This window comes from Macrotis lagotis, chromosome 2 (assembly GCF_037893015.1).
Source record: "Macrotis lagotis isolate mMagLag1 chromosome 2, bilby.v1.9.chrom.fasta, whole genome shotgun sequence".
NCBI classification, from domain to species: domain Eukaryota; kingdom Metazoa; phylum Chordata; class Mammalia; order Peramelemorphia; family Peramelidae; genus Macrotis; species Macrotis lagotis.
In genome coordinates, this window is record NC_133659.1 from 211,951,316 (window position 1) to 211,965,495 (window position 14,180).

General features: G+C 34.7%; 2 long non-coding RNA genes across 5 annotated transcripts in view; one reads left to right on the plus strand and one right to left on the minus strand.

Moving 5' to 3' along the window:
* The window catches only part of LOC141514148 (uncharacterized), a 240,844-nt gene that overhangs the window by 184,043 nt on the left and 42,621 nt on the right, over window positions 1-14,180 (plus strand). The gene's annotated exons all lie outside the window — the stretch shown is intronic.
* LOC141514149 (uncharacterized) overlaps window positions 1-14,180 on the minus strand; it is a 134,854-nt gene that overhangs the window by 98,292 nt on the left and 22,382 nt on the right. The window lies entirely within an intron of this gene.

Consider the following 14,180-nt stretch of genomic DNA (forward strand, 5'->3'; position numbering starts at 1 on the left):
TACCTCTTCTAACTTTGCAAAGAAAAAATGAAAGTATATACCTATCTCTTTGAAGCCAAAATCATAAGTTCACAGCATTTACTTCTTATTGATTTACTATGGCTATTTTTTAAAAATTTCTATGATTGTAGTAATTGTGTATATATTTTTTCTGGTTCTGTTTATTTAACTTCCCATCAATTCATTGGTCTTCTCTTGTTTCATATTCTCTCTTTTTTTTCAATAATTTTTTTCTGTGCTTAAATGCCAAAAAAAAAAAAAGAAAAAAGAAAAATGATTTCCATACCTATAACAAATCATGAAACAAAACAATTCTATTTGAAACTTTCTCCATTTCTTAACACTGAGTTTTTCACAATATACATTATATGTATAACCATTTAAAACTACCCTTAATTTTCTATGCTTCCTTTTGCATTTGGGAAATAAAATAGCCCTTTAATTTTTGGTACCATCCTTGCAAAAATACTTCCCTGATTCCTCCCTTCTCTTCAAGAATGAGAGAGAGAGAGAGAGAGAGAGAGAGAGAGAGAGAGAGAGAGACAGACAGAAAGCCAGAGAGAAACAGAGAGACAGAGATAAAGACAGAAATACAGACAGTCAGAAACAGACACAGAAAATATAGTTGGAGGTAATGTACATAGACGGTTTGGGTATAAATGGATTTTGAAGTAGTTTTGCTTTATATGAGTTGAGAATTTCTATTCTATTATATTCTATTGGGACAGTTGGAAGAACTATACTTAGGTGTGGCCATAACTGGATCATGAAGTGATTTTGCTATGCAAGATACTTTAACTCATGAAGATTGTATTTCTATTTGGACAAAAGGAGAAAATGTACTTAGAGAGTTTGGAAATAAATAGAACATGAAATGATTTTGCTTTGCATGATACTTTAACTCATGAGGTATATATTTCAATATAAAGGTACTTGAATCTTAAGAATCTTCCTAAGACAATTTAAATGGAAGTGATTCAGTTTCCTAACATGGTGTTGGTAGATTGTCCAGGTTTTCCAGGCATATAGCAATGAGGTCAGCACTATGGCTCTGTAGACCTTCAGTTTCATAGTTAGTCTAATACCTCTTCTCTCCCACATTTTCTTTCAGAGCTTCCCAAATACTGAGCTAGCTTTGGCAATGTACGTTCCAATCTCATTATCAATGTGTACCTCCCTGGAAAGGACACTCAAAACTTCTCCATTTGCTATAATCTATGATTCCACATATGGTTGATGTGCTGCTGGCTGATGGAGCAGCTGTGTTTTCTTGGTCTTAATTGGGAGACCAAAATTAGCACAAACAGTAGAAAATTGATTCATACTTTGTTGCCTCTCTTCTTCAGAGGGTATACTGAGTGCACAGTCATTTGCAAATAGAAGATCAAGCACCAACACTCCCTCTACTTTGGTCTTGGCTTGTAGTCTTTTCAAGTTAAAGAATTTGCTATTGGTGCAGTAGTTGACCTTGAGACCATGTTCATCTTCAGTGCAAGTTTTGATAACATGGCTGAAAACATTATGCTATAAGGATGGGAGCAAGGACACATTCTTGTTTCACTCCATTAGAGACTGGAAATCTCAAGAGTATTGTTCTCTATCCAGAACCCAGGCAAGCACGCTGTCATGAAATTGATGTACAATACTGATAAACTTCTCTGGGCAAGCAAATTTTGATATGATTTTCCATAAGCCCTCACTACCAATGGTATCAAAGGACTTTGTCAGATCTACAGATGTTGTATACAGACCTCCATTCTGTTCCTGGGCTTTTTTCTGGATTTTTTGGGCAACAAATACCATATCGACTGTTCCCTGACCCTTTCCTAGAGCCTCACTGGCTCTCAGGAAGGTGACCATCTTCCAGGTGAAGCATCAGCCTATTGAGAAAGACTCTGCCAAGAATCTTACCAGTGATGACTAAAAGAGAAATAAATACTCCTGTGATTGTCACAGATAATCTATTCCCTTTACATTCATAGAGATGGATGATGGAGGCATCCTTGAATACTTGAGGGATAACCTCTTCATGTCAAATAACCTAATAAATATCAGTTCATTTTTGGATGAGCAATGGATCCCCCCACCTTGTAGATCTCAGCTGGAATAGAATCAGCACCAGGGGCTTTGCCACCTGAAAGGAGACTAATGACATTCAAAACCTCTTCTTCAGTTGGAACTTCAGCTAGTGACTGATTGACTTCACATTGAGGTAAACAGTCAGTGGTTTCTGTATTGATTGATGATGGTCTGTTAAGAACATCATGAAAGTGTTTAGTCCATCTCTAGAATTATGTCCTTATCATTAATCAATGTAGATGCATCAGCACTGAGTAGTTGAGATGTACCATATGTCTTAGGAAGATTCTGAAGATCACCTAGCAGGAGAAGATAGCAGACACTGAGGTTCTTTCTAGAGCTAAACCACTTAGTATTCTGACACTACTGCAGAGAGTGCAACTACAATAGGCTGGATATGTTGTTAGATTGCCTGATGTATGCTTGCCAAAAATACCTCACAAGGGAGTCAGAAGAAACAATACGAGACACCCTGAAGGTCTCATTGAAGAACTTTAGAATTGATTGTACGACATGGGAGACAGTAGCATAGGATTTCCAACATAGAACGCACCCATTAGTGAGGTGTTGCACTCTTTGAGGAAGGCAGAATTGAAGCAGCTCATAGGAAAGTTTAGAGTACCACTCCAGGTGTTCACATGGACTATTTGTGCCCAACTTGTGGTAGAGCATTCCAAGCTCATATTTGACTGATCAGCTACAGTCAGACACACTGTAATTTGTCTCAGGCAAATGAAGGCCAAGAACCAAAGATACTTGGAAAGAGGGTGTGGTAAAAATTGACTATGATTTGATGAACTTGTGGCTCTTGAGAATTGTATTTCTATTGGGATAGTTGAGGAGGGTGTATTTGGGCAGAGACTGTGGGTATAAAGTGATTTTGAAGTAATGAGGCTTATAAATCAATCAATAAATCAATAAACCCTTGAGAATTATACTTATATCAAGCCAGCTAAAAGGACCATGTTTTGACAAAGGCTGTGTATACAAGATAGGTCTAAAACAATTAAGATATGAAAAGAAGGATTATACTAGAAGAAGGCAAGGCATTAAAGGATAAATAACACCATATGAAGAAACACAATCATGCATTATAATAAAGGGAAAGAAACAAGGAAGTGGGCACTGCATAAATTTTATTCTCAATAGATTTGACTCAAAGAGGGAATAATATACATTGCCAAATGGCTTAAAAATTTATCCTGCCCCATAGGTAAGTGGGAGGGAGGAAGGGAGGAGGGGAGAGTAGGAAGAGACTGATAAAAGGGAGGGTCAAAGTAAAAGTAAAAGTGAAGTTAAAGTAAATGATAAAAAGAAAAGCAAAGGGGGAAGGCACAAGGAAAGGGAAAAGAAGTGTTGATTGAGAGGCAGCAACCAGAAGCAAAACATTGGTCAATCAAAGGGATAAGTTGAAAGGAAAGAGAAAAGTATAAATGAGAGAAGATAGCATGGAGGAAAATATAGAGTTAGTAATCATAATTGTAAATGTAAATTGGATGATCTCTTCCAAAAAATGGAAACAGTGAACAGAGTGGTTTAAAATCCAGAATCTTACAATATGTTGTTTACAATAAACACATTTGAAGCGGAAAGATACAAAATAAAGGTAAAAGACTGGAGCAGAATGTATTATGCTTCAACTGCAGTAAAAAAAAAAAAGAAGAGTGATCCTTATCTCAAAGTAAAAGTAAAATTAGATCCCATTAAAAGTGATAAAGAAGGAAACTGCAGCTTGTTAAAAGCTACCATAGGCAATGAAGTAATATTATATTAAATATATATGCACTATATTGTATGACATCCAATTCTTTGAGAATGTGAACAAGTCACAGGTGATATAGACATTAAAACCAAAATAATGGGGTCCTCAGTTTTCCTCTCTCAGAATTAGATAAATCTAAACATAAAACAAATACAAAATTAAGGAGGTGAATAGAATTTTAGAAAACTCAGATGTGATAGACTTCTGGAGAAAACTGAATGGGGATAGAAAATGATATAACTTTTTATCTGCAATATATGGCATCTACAAAAAACATGACCATATACATAAACCTAACAATCAATGCAGAAAGGCAAAAGTATTAAATGCATCCTTTTCAGATCATGATGAAATAAAAATTATATGTAATAAAGTGCCATGGAAAGATAAGCTAAAAATTAATTGGAAACTAATGTAATTTTAAAGTATGAGTGGATCAAGCAACAATTCATAGGGGAAAAAAATCAAGAATTTCATTCAAGACAATAACAATGAGATTCATAGTAAAATTTGTGGGATACAGCCAAAGCCACTTTTACAGGAACTTTTATATCTCTAAATAATTTTAAATATAGAATGAAGAGATCAATGAATTAAGCATGTGACTTTGAATAATGTACTGCTGAGAAGAGAAAGTCCATCTTAACTGATCATTACACAATGTTGCTGTGAATTTGTTCAATGTTCTTTTAGTTCTGCTTACTTCACTCAGCATCAGTTTATATAAATCTTTCCAGGCTATTCTGAAGTCCTATCCCTCATGATTTCCTATAGAACAATAGTGTTACATCACATTCATATATAGCATTTTGTTTAGCCATTTCTCCAATTGATGAGTATCCCCTCAATTTCCAGTTCTGTGTCATTACAAAAAGAGCTGCTAAAAATATATTTGTACACGAAGGTTTTTTTACCTTTATGATCTCTTTGGGATAGAGACCTAGTAGTGGTATTGCTGGATCAAAGAGCATGCCCAATATTATTGCACTTTGGGCATGGTTTCAAATTACTCTCCGTAAAGATTGAATTAATTACAACTCCATCAATTTAGTGTCCCAGTTTTCCCACATGCTTTGCAATTTTGATCATTTACATTTTTTGTCATATTGGCCAATCTGATACTCATGAATTTTCTTTAAGCAAGGCAGAGTTGCATAGTCAACAACCTCACTCTCTCTTCCTGAGGCATCAAAGAAGTATGCATCTGAAGCATGATTTGAACTCAGATCTTCCTGACTTAAAGTCCATTATACAATCCAGTCCAGTCTAGCAGCATAAGGGAAAAGGAAAGGAACCTATTAGAAGATACAGACAATTTAAAAACAAATGATAGAGCTATATTATGGCTATTTTAATATAGTTATTGTTATCTCTCTAGACTTTATAGATATCAGTATCTGAATCAGCATATTGATATAGGTGCAAATAGAAGAGTAGATAGGAAAAAGAGAGGAGAGAAAGAGAAAGAGGAAGAGAGAGAATCAGATAGAGAAACAGAGAGTATGGGTCGTTTGGCTCCTATTTTAAAAAGAAAAATAAAAAATACTTTAAATTTATTCTTATTCCTTTTCTCAAATAGTATCAATATTTCTTACTAATTGAACAGACCTCTGAGTGGAGGTTATGAGGTCATAGCCTTGTGGCTTCCTGTTTGCAAAGACTGAGAGTTGAATCTAATTAAACTCAAGAGGAAAGGTTGTTCAGGGAATACATTTGGAAATATGTGAACGTGCATTGAGGATGCAAAGGTAGGTTAAAATACTTGATAATGTTGGTCCACATGACATTTGTGTTTGTCTACCTCAGCATTATAGAATAAACAGAAACCCAAGAAAGTAACTGGATTACAGGATCATTTCTGCTACGTGCCTCAAACATGCAGAAGATAATCTCTCTAAATGTAACACTACCTCATGCATTGTGCAAAATAAATAAACTTGCCAAACAACATCAGAGTACATTCAGGTAACAGAGGGAACATAGGTATGAGCTTTGACCTCAGTATAACATTTCCTTTCTGCTGTGATGTTTATAATTTGGAGGCATTTACTGGAAATGGATATTCAAGGTTCTTTTGATTCAAGTGGAAAGAGCCTAGAAAGTGTTGTGCAATCTGTAGGTCATTTTATTAAATAAAACAAATTATCCCAAATCACAAATTTCTCTTAACCAGTTCAAAGACATAGGATCCTGTTCGGTATAAATGGGGGGTAGGAAAAAAATGAGGGTAAAAGACAGAATAGTGGTTGCAGGAGGAACGAAGCCTGGCTGGGAATTCAGTTGTATTGTAATCCTAGCTCTATCATTAACTAGCAAATGCATTCCTTCTCACATCCTTGATTTCTTCATTTGTAAAATAATCTAGATATTCTTCAAGAATCTTTCCAGTTTTAGCTCTGTGTTTTCTGAGTTCAAGGACTTTAAAGTTCCACTTAAGTCAAATAGGCTTCACAGTCTCCAGCCTTTCAAGGTGATTAAAAGCTTGAGAAAAGAAGATGGGGAATTTACCTGGGGAGAAGGAAATTAGATCTCTATTTCTCTCTCTCTCTGTCTTTGTATCCATCTCTAAATCCCAAGCACCTAGTAAAAAACTAATCAAATCTGATGTTTTTTGTCCTTCACTTTCGAAGACCACAGCATCAGGGAGGTGATGCCATGAGACAAGTACATGAATTGTATTTGAGTGAGGGGGTGTCTGGGCTAAGTCACCAGTCTTACTTTCTTTTCCAGAGACATCTGGGTCCAGAGGTCAAATATGTATCAGGACAACTGGAGATGACTCTGGATGTGAGACAATCAGGATTAAGTCATTTACCCAAGGTCACACAGCTAGTAACAGTCAAGTGTCTGAGGCTGGATTCAAACTCCAGTTGACCTGACTCCAAGTCCAGTGCCCTATCCACTGGGTCACCTGGCTTGAAATAATCAAGACCTATCAGAGAGTTAATCATTCTTTGTCAAATCGAATTGAATTCTTACATCAAGTTACAATATATGTTAGCTGATCTTGCTCCATTAGACAACCGTACTGATTTCTCCAAATCTACACAATTCATTTCATACTTTTGTAGTGCCTATGTGTATGTTCGTGTGTTTGTGTGTGTGCATGTGTGTATGTGACTGTGCTTGGTTCTAGGAGAGATAAAATTGCCTTTATGGAAATTATATTGGAATATATCATTGAGCCATCCAAAAAAAAAAAGACTTCCAGTGTTATTGCCTAAAATTATGGGAATGCATGATGAAATTATGTTCCTATTTGTAAACAATGGGATATTTTAATATACTAACTCCTAAGTAGTACTATAATTTACTTAAGCCTATGCAAACCAATTGAATAATAAAAAAAAGAAAAGAAAAGCTGAACCTAGTTCCAGCAAAACATCTAAAGCATAAACTTTATTCCTAGGGCATTTGAAAATGTATTAATGGCTAGTTGATAGAATGAGATAAACTCCATTAATTCCAAATTTATGTCATTTACATACAGGTACTATCAAAATTTACTTTCATAATGAATAATTTAAGTACTATGATCATGATATTTACAATAAGGTAGTATGTAGCAACGATAAAGCACTAGCCCTGGAATCAGGAAGACTTGAGTTCAAATCCTGCCTCAGACATTTGACACTTGCTGTGTAACCTTGGGCAAGTCACTTAACCCTGATTGTCTAATATCCAGTATCATCTCCAATCTCCCAGATTCATATCTGGCCACTAAACCCATATGACTCTGGAGGAGTGAGTGGGTCTGGTGATTTAGCATAATACCCCCCTCACTCAAATCCAAATCATTTACTTGTCATGACCTCAATTTTATATTATTTTATTTTATATTATATTATGATCTTCTTTGAGGATGGACAAACACAATTTCACACACTTAAAAATAACTTTAGCACTGTTCATTTCCATGCAAATGATTAGTATACTAATTTCATATTTGAAAGTTATCACAGGAAAGTAATGAAAATTCATTTCTTTCTAAACACTTTATAATCCAGGCTGAATTCATAAATAATTATATATGAAACTAATAATTCATATTAGTCTTTGTTCACCTCTCTCAATTATTTCTAATTAATGAAATAATATTGTACTTTCATTTCATAGGTCAGCCTTGTTGCTATCAGTGCATTAAAAGTTGATGTTTAAGTCACAGTTATTTCATCTGACTATTTTTGCAGCTTTCAGGGCTTTAAAAGGGAATATTATGTGTGTGTGTGTGTGTGTGTGTGTGTGTGTGTGTGTAACATTATATTATGTTATATTGTTATTCTGGGATATTCTGCCAGTTCAATCTTGTATATCAAAGAGTACAGAGGGAACCTCACTCTCCATCTCCCTTAGGGATTCATCAATGTTATCCAAACCAATTTGTGGTAAACACACAAAAGGATGTTAGCAATGAACCCAGACCATTTCACAGACTATGCTGATTCTGTGTTGGTTCTGTTCTGAGAAGAAACAGCAATTGCTATAATCCTAGAAAAAAAAAGTTCTGAGATGAATTGCAAGATGTTTCTTAATAGCCTGGGTGGTTAAGTTACATTGGTAGTTTTATGAGAAATATGTAGGGAGCTTATTATAAAATACATTATTCAAGGATAAGCAGACCCCAAATATTTTTTTAATTATACCAATCAGAAATAAGAAATGTGCATAAAGAACATAAGGACTGGGAGAATTCCTTTGGAGCTACAGTTATGGATTTATCAACTTTATTGACTTTTTCTGTCTTCTAAGCCCTTCTCACTTTAAAAGAAGTTATTGAGTTTAAACAACCTGAGTCAAGAATAATTAACTTTCTTTTAAAAAATATTTTATTTATTTTTCAAACAAAATGTAAAGAAAGTTTTCTATAATCATTTTTTGGTAAGGTTTTGTGTTTCACTTTTCTCCCTCCCTTACTTCCTTCCCACCTCTCCCTGAAAGAAAGCAATCTAATATAGGTTATATATGTATAACTATATTAAACATATATCCATATTAATCATGTTGTGAAGGAAGAATCAAATCACGAAGGGAAAAATTGTACATAAAACATTTTTAAAAATTGAAAATAGTAAGCTTTGTACTGCATTCAGACTCCATAGAGTCTGAGAAATTATGGAGTTTCTTCTCTGGATGTGAATAGCATTTTTCTATTACAAATCCTTTAGAATTGTCTTTGATTATTGTACTGCTGAGATAAGCAAGTTTATCATAGTTGATGATCTTGAAATGTTGGTGTTAATGGGTATACTTTTCTGGTTCTGCTCACTTCACTCAGCCTCAATTCATCTAAGTCTTTGCAGGTTTTTCTGAAGTCCTATCCCTCATTTCTTACAGAACAATAGAACTCCATCACATACATTTATCACCATTTGCTGACAATTAACTCTTTCAGTCAACTGATGAATAAATACTTATGAAGTATCTACTGTGTGGGCAGTTAGGCAGAAGAGTGGATAGGGTACTGGCACTAGAGTCAAGAGGACAGAGTTCCAATTCATCCTCAGACACTTACTAGCTGAGCAAGTCACTTAATCCTAATTGAATCACATCCAGTACCATTTCAAGTCTCTCTGAAATTTGGCCACTGGATCCAGATGACTCTGGAGGAGAAAGTGAGACTGGTGGGTGACTCAGCAAAGCCCTCCCTTACTCAAATCTGGTTCATGTGCTTGTCATCAACATGATGTCACCATCCTTTTCAAGAACAAAGGGCAAATATCCCTGTGTTCCTGACACTGAGATTAGTGCTGAGGATACAAAAATAGACAAGAGCTTCTACCCTCAAGTAGCTTAAGATCTAAGGCAGAAACAATAATGCAAACAAATATATGCAAAGTAATCTATGTATAAGGATAAATAGGAAATAACAAAAAGAAGACACTAGAATCAAGTGAGGTTGAGAAAGGCTTCCAGTAAAGTTTAAAAGGAAACCTGGGAAATAATGTTCACAGGTCTTATTTCTAAAATATACAGAGAATTGCATCAAATTTATAAGATTAAAAGTCATTCCCCAATTAATAGTCAAAAGATATGAATAAATAGTATTGAAATGAAGAAATTAAAGTTGCATATAATCTTATAAAAATATGCTCCAAATCATTATTGACTAGAGAAATGCAAATTAAAGCAGCTGTGAGGTTCCACCTCATAGTGTATCAGATTGGCCTAGATAAAAAAAAAGGGTGGGGATGTTCAGTGTTGGAGAGGTTGTAAGAGGATTGGATCACTGATGTATTGCTGGTTAAGTTGTGAATGGATCCAACCTTTCTGGAGGGCAATATGAAACTATGTCCAAAGAACAATAAAACTCTTCATACCCTTTGACCCAGCAATTCCAATTCTAGGTCTATATCCAAAATATTCATAGCAGCTGTTTCTGTAGTGACAAAGAATTGGAAATTGAGGGAATGCAATTCAATTGGGAAATGACTGAACAAGTTATGGTATATGAATGTTATGGAATACCATCATTCTGCAAGAAACCCTGAGTAGTCAGAATTATGGAATGAATTACAGAAACTGATCCTGAGTGAAGGGAGTAGAACCAAGAGAAGATTGTACACACTAACACAACATTGTGAGTTGAAGGATGCAGCTCTTTTTAGCAGTTCAGAGAGAGCTAGGACAACCCTAGGAGATCTGCTATGGACAATGCTTTCCACATCCAGAGAAAGAAAAACAAAAGAAAACAAACAAAACACCTTACAGAATCTGAATGAACACACTACACTCACTTTTAAAAATTCTTCTTATGAATTTCTTTCTTTTCCCTTAATCCTAATTCTTATACAGAAAATGACTAAACTGTAAACATATTAAAACAGAAATGTACAATACTCAGCTAACTGCTACTGAGGGGAGGAGGGGTAGGAAGGGAGGATGGAAGGAAATCATGTAAATTAAAAAATGTACATATGCATGGAGATAAATGTTGAAAAACTTTCATAACATGGAATTAGAAAAATAAAAAAAAAAGATTAAAGGAAGCTTGGGAGGACAATACTTTAAAACCCAGAAGAAATTATAGGACACACACAAGAATAAATTAAATAAAAGAATTGTCCTCCATGACATATACTTATTACTGGAACCAGAGCCATCCCATTTCAATTTACTTAGTTATGGATATTGTAAACTTACATGCTCCTGTGTGTGTGTGTGTGTGTGTATGAATTATTTTTCTGCATCTTTAAGCAAAAGTTGATGGATGAGATTAACTTTCACATCTATACTAAAGAAAATCTTTTTAATCAGATCAAATTAGATAAAGGTGAATTTTGTCTTTAGAGAGCCTTTTCAACAAATTATCATTTGTAAAGCTAAACCTAATCTTTTAGAGTAGATCAACATAACAAACAAATGCTAGTGTTTTTAATTCCATCAAGCTTTGAAGTTCTGTGGAACACTGTTAGGGCTCTCCTTTTACTAGAATGCCTGACATTTTCCCTCCTCCACCTCTTTCTAAATTGCCTCACCCCATCCTACTTTGGGGGATTTTACCCATCTTTGATTGTATGAATTAGAGGTGATGTTTCAGATCCTTCCTTCTGATAGTAAAATCTATAAAAAATGCTTAGGATAAGGTTTCATTTTGGGGCCTTTGGCAATCTAGTTATAGAACCCAAAAGCACAGGTGTGTAATTCTTGAATTTAAAGAAATATCAAAAAATGTGTATTTCACATACACATTTCTAATTCTATTGTTCTCTTTCTTTTCTTCCTTTTTGTTTTTTTTTTTTTTTGGTTTTTGCAAGGCAATGGGGCTAAGTGAATTGCCCAAGATCACAGAGCTAGGTAATTTTTTCAATTGTCTAAGGTCATATTTGAACTCAGGTCCTCCTGACTCCAGAACCAATGCTCTATCCACTGCACCACCAACTGCCCCAATTGTTGTTTTCTTTCTTAAGACCAAACCTCTGGGAACTTTTCTCCCTGATTAGGACAAACTCTAGATTTAATGTTTATCCCTGATAGGACTAACTCTGTAAAAACTAGCACATATCTCCCACCCCCAAAAAGAAAATATTGTTCCAAATCGAAAATAATTATGGCTAAATATCATAAAATTAAAAAAAAATATGTTATAAATTAATATAAAGATACTCTGCTTTTTACAATACTTAGAGTGGCAGGAGTACAAAAGCAAACTTGTAGAGTTTTGCAGAGGCCAATATTCTTTTCCCTGATACTACAGAGATTCTGCAGGAGTACTGCCACCCTGAAAGAAGGATAGAGGCCGATTCTGTCCAGTAAGTAATCTGAATTTGAAGCAGAAAAGTGAAGGCAAGTAGGCTTAAAAACAACCCATAATGAAGTTTGACTGGGAATTGACCCTAGGCAAGTGATCCTTTCCAAGTCTGCAAATTCTGTCCAAAACAGCTCCTATAACTCACCCACCCCACCCCCAAAAGGTGAATATGTAAATCAATAATAATCAGCAATGTTAAGTTCTTCCCAGTAAAGAGTAGGGAAGAAGAAAAAACATAGAGGGATCAGAATGAGGAATTATCACAGATAGCATAAAACAAAGCTATATGCATAAAAGGAAAGATAATAAAGTCCTTGGGAAGCCAACACTGACACTTGAGAAAGAGGCATCCTCTTTTTCCCCACTTTGAAGAAACTAAGGCAAATTTACAACTCAGCAGAAAGTAAAAAGGTCTGGAAAATAAGGAATGATAAAACTTTAAAAAAATTTAAGAAATGTTAAAGAAAGTGAACTATTTCATGGTAGAATATCGAATCCTATAGCCTCCTAAGAGAGGATGAGGCAATAACTAAAAGTAGAGATTCTTTTAAAAGAATTCACAAAAGAGAAATTTGGGAATAAATTTAGGTCAGCATTTAGTGCTTTAATTAATTAGATTTTGATAGATCATTTAATAATTTAATTAAAAATAGCAAATTTAGTGACCAATAACACACAGAGAAGCTGCCTGAAGCAAGATTTGATCTCAGCTACTCCTGACTTAAAATCTATAACTCTATCCCGTGTACACCTAGCTCTTCAAATAGAGAAAAATCATTATAAATTAAGAATGAAATCTATAAATCATTTAAATGAACTCTATTAATTTGACTTACTAATGGACTTAAGTTTTGTGCTCATCTTGGAAAACTCCCTGTTGTCAAGATTCTATTGTCAATCCATATGCCACCATCCCCTATTCCTGCAAAGATAGCAGACACTAATTTGACCATACACATTAGAAAGAATATTGGGAGGTTTGAAAACTTATTGCATTCTGATTAGAATCAAGTCCTAATTTAGAGAGCTCAAAGTTGTAGAGATTATGCCCAGAACACCTTCACCACCCTGGAAAAAAAATTTGCATCATTCTGACTTAGTCTGACCATGAGAGAAAATGGGAGCTCCAATACTCCTAAAGGACTTGGAGAAGGCCATCCACACCCAGAGAAAGAACTATGGAGCCTGAATGCAGACCAAAGCATACTACTCTCAATTTTTAAAATTTGTTTTATGCTTCATGTTTTTTCCCTCTCATGTTTATTTTTCTCCTTTTGTTCTGATTCTTCTTTTTTCAACATGACTAATGTAGAAATGTATTAATGGAAATTGAAATATGTTTAACATGGTTGAATATCTATAACATATCAGATTACTCACTGTCAACAGAATGGAAGAAGGAAGGGAAGGAAGAAGAAAAATGTGGAATTCAGAAAAATCCTATTCAAAATGAATGTTGACTTAATGGACTTGCTCACACCTACAGGGGAGCAAGCAGGCACAATTTTAGTATGTCTGTGATGACAATGCTCTCTATATATCCTGAGAAAGAACTATGGAGTTTGAACAAAGACCAAAGGCTATATTACCTTTAATTTAAAAAAAAAGTCTTCTTATTTAATTCTGCTATATCTCATACTATATATTTCTTCCTTAAGAATATTTATCTCTCATCACATTCAACTTAGATCAATCCATACTATGCGAATGATGTAAAGACTAGCAAACCGACTTTTGTGGGGGGGTGGGGAGAGGGAAGTCAGATTGGGGGGAAAAATGTAAAACTAAAAATAGATATTCTAAAATTTAAAAAAAAGAAAAATGAATGTTGAAAACTCTCCTTGTGTGTAATTGTAAAAATAAACAATAAATTTATTTTTTTAAAAAGAGTGGGGAAAAAAGGATGGTTCAAGGCAGAAGGATGTGAGTACTTGCATTTACAGTTGATAGACAGGAAGGAAGGAAAAACTGAAGTTCATCAAAGACCAGAAAGGATCCACCAGAGAGTTTTTAGGTCCATTATAAATTCCAAAATTTGCCATATTTATGTAACTTTGTAACCCAGTCTCAGAGGTATGTGCAAGAGTGAAA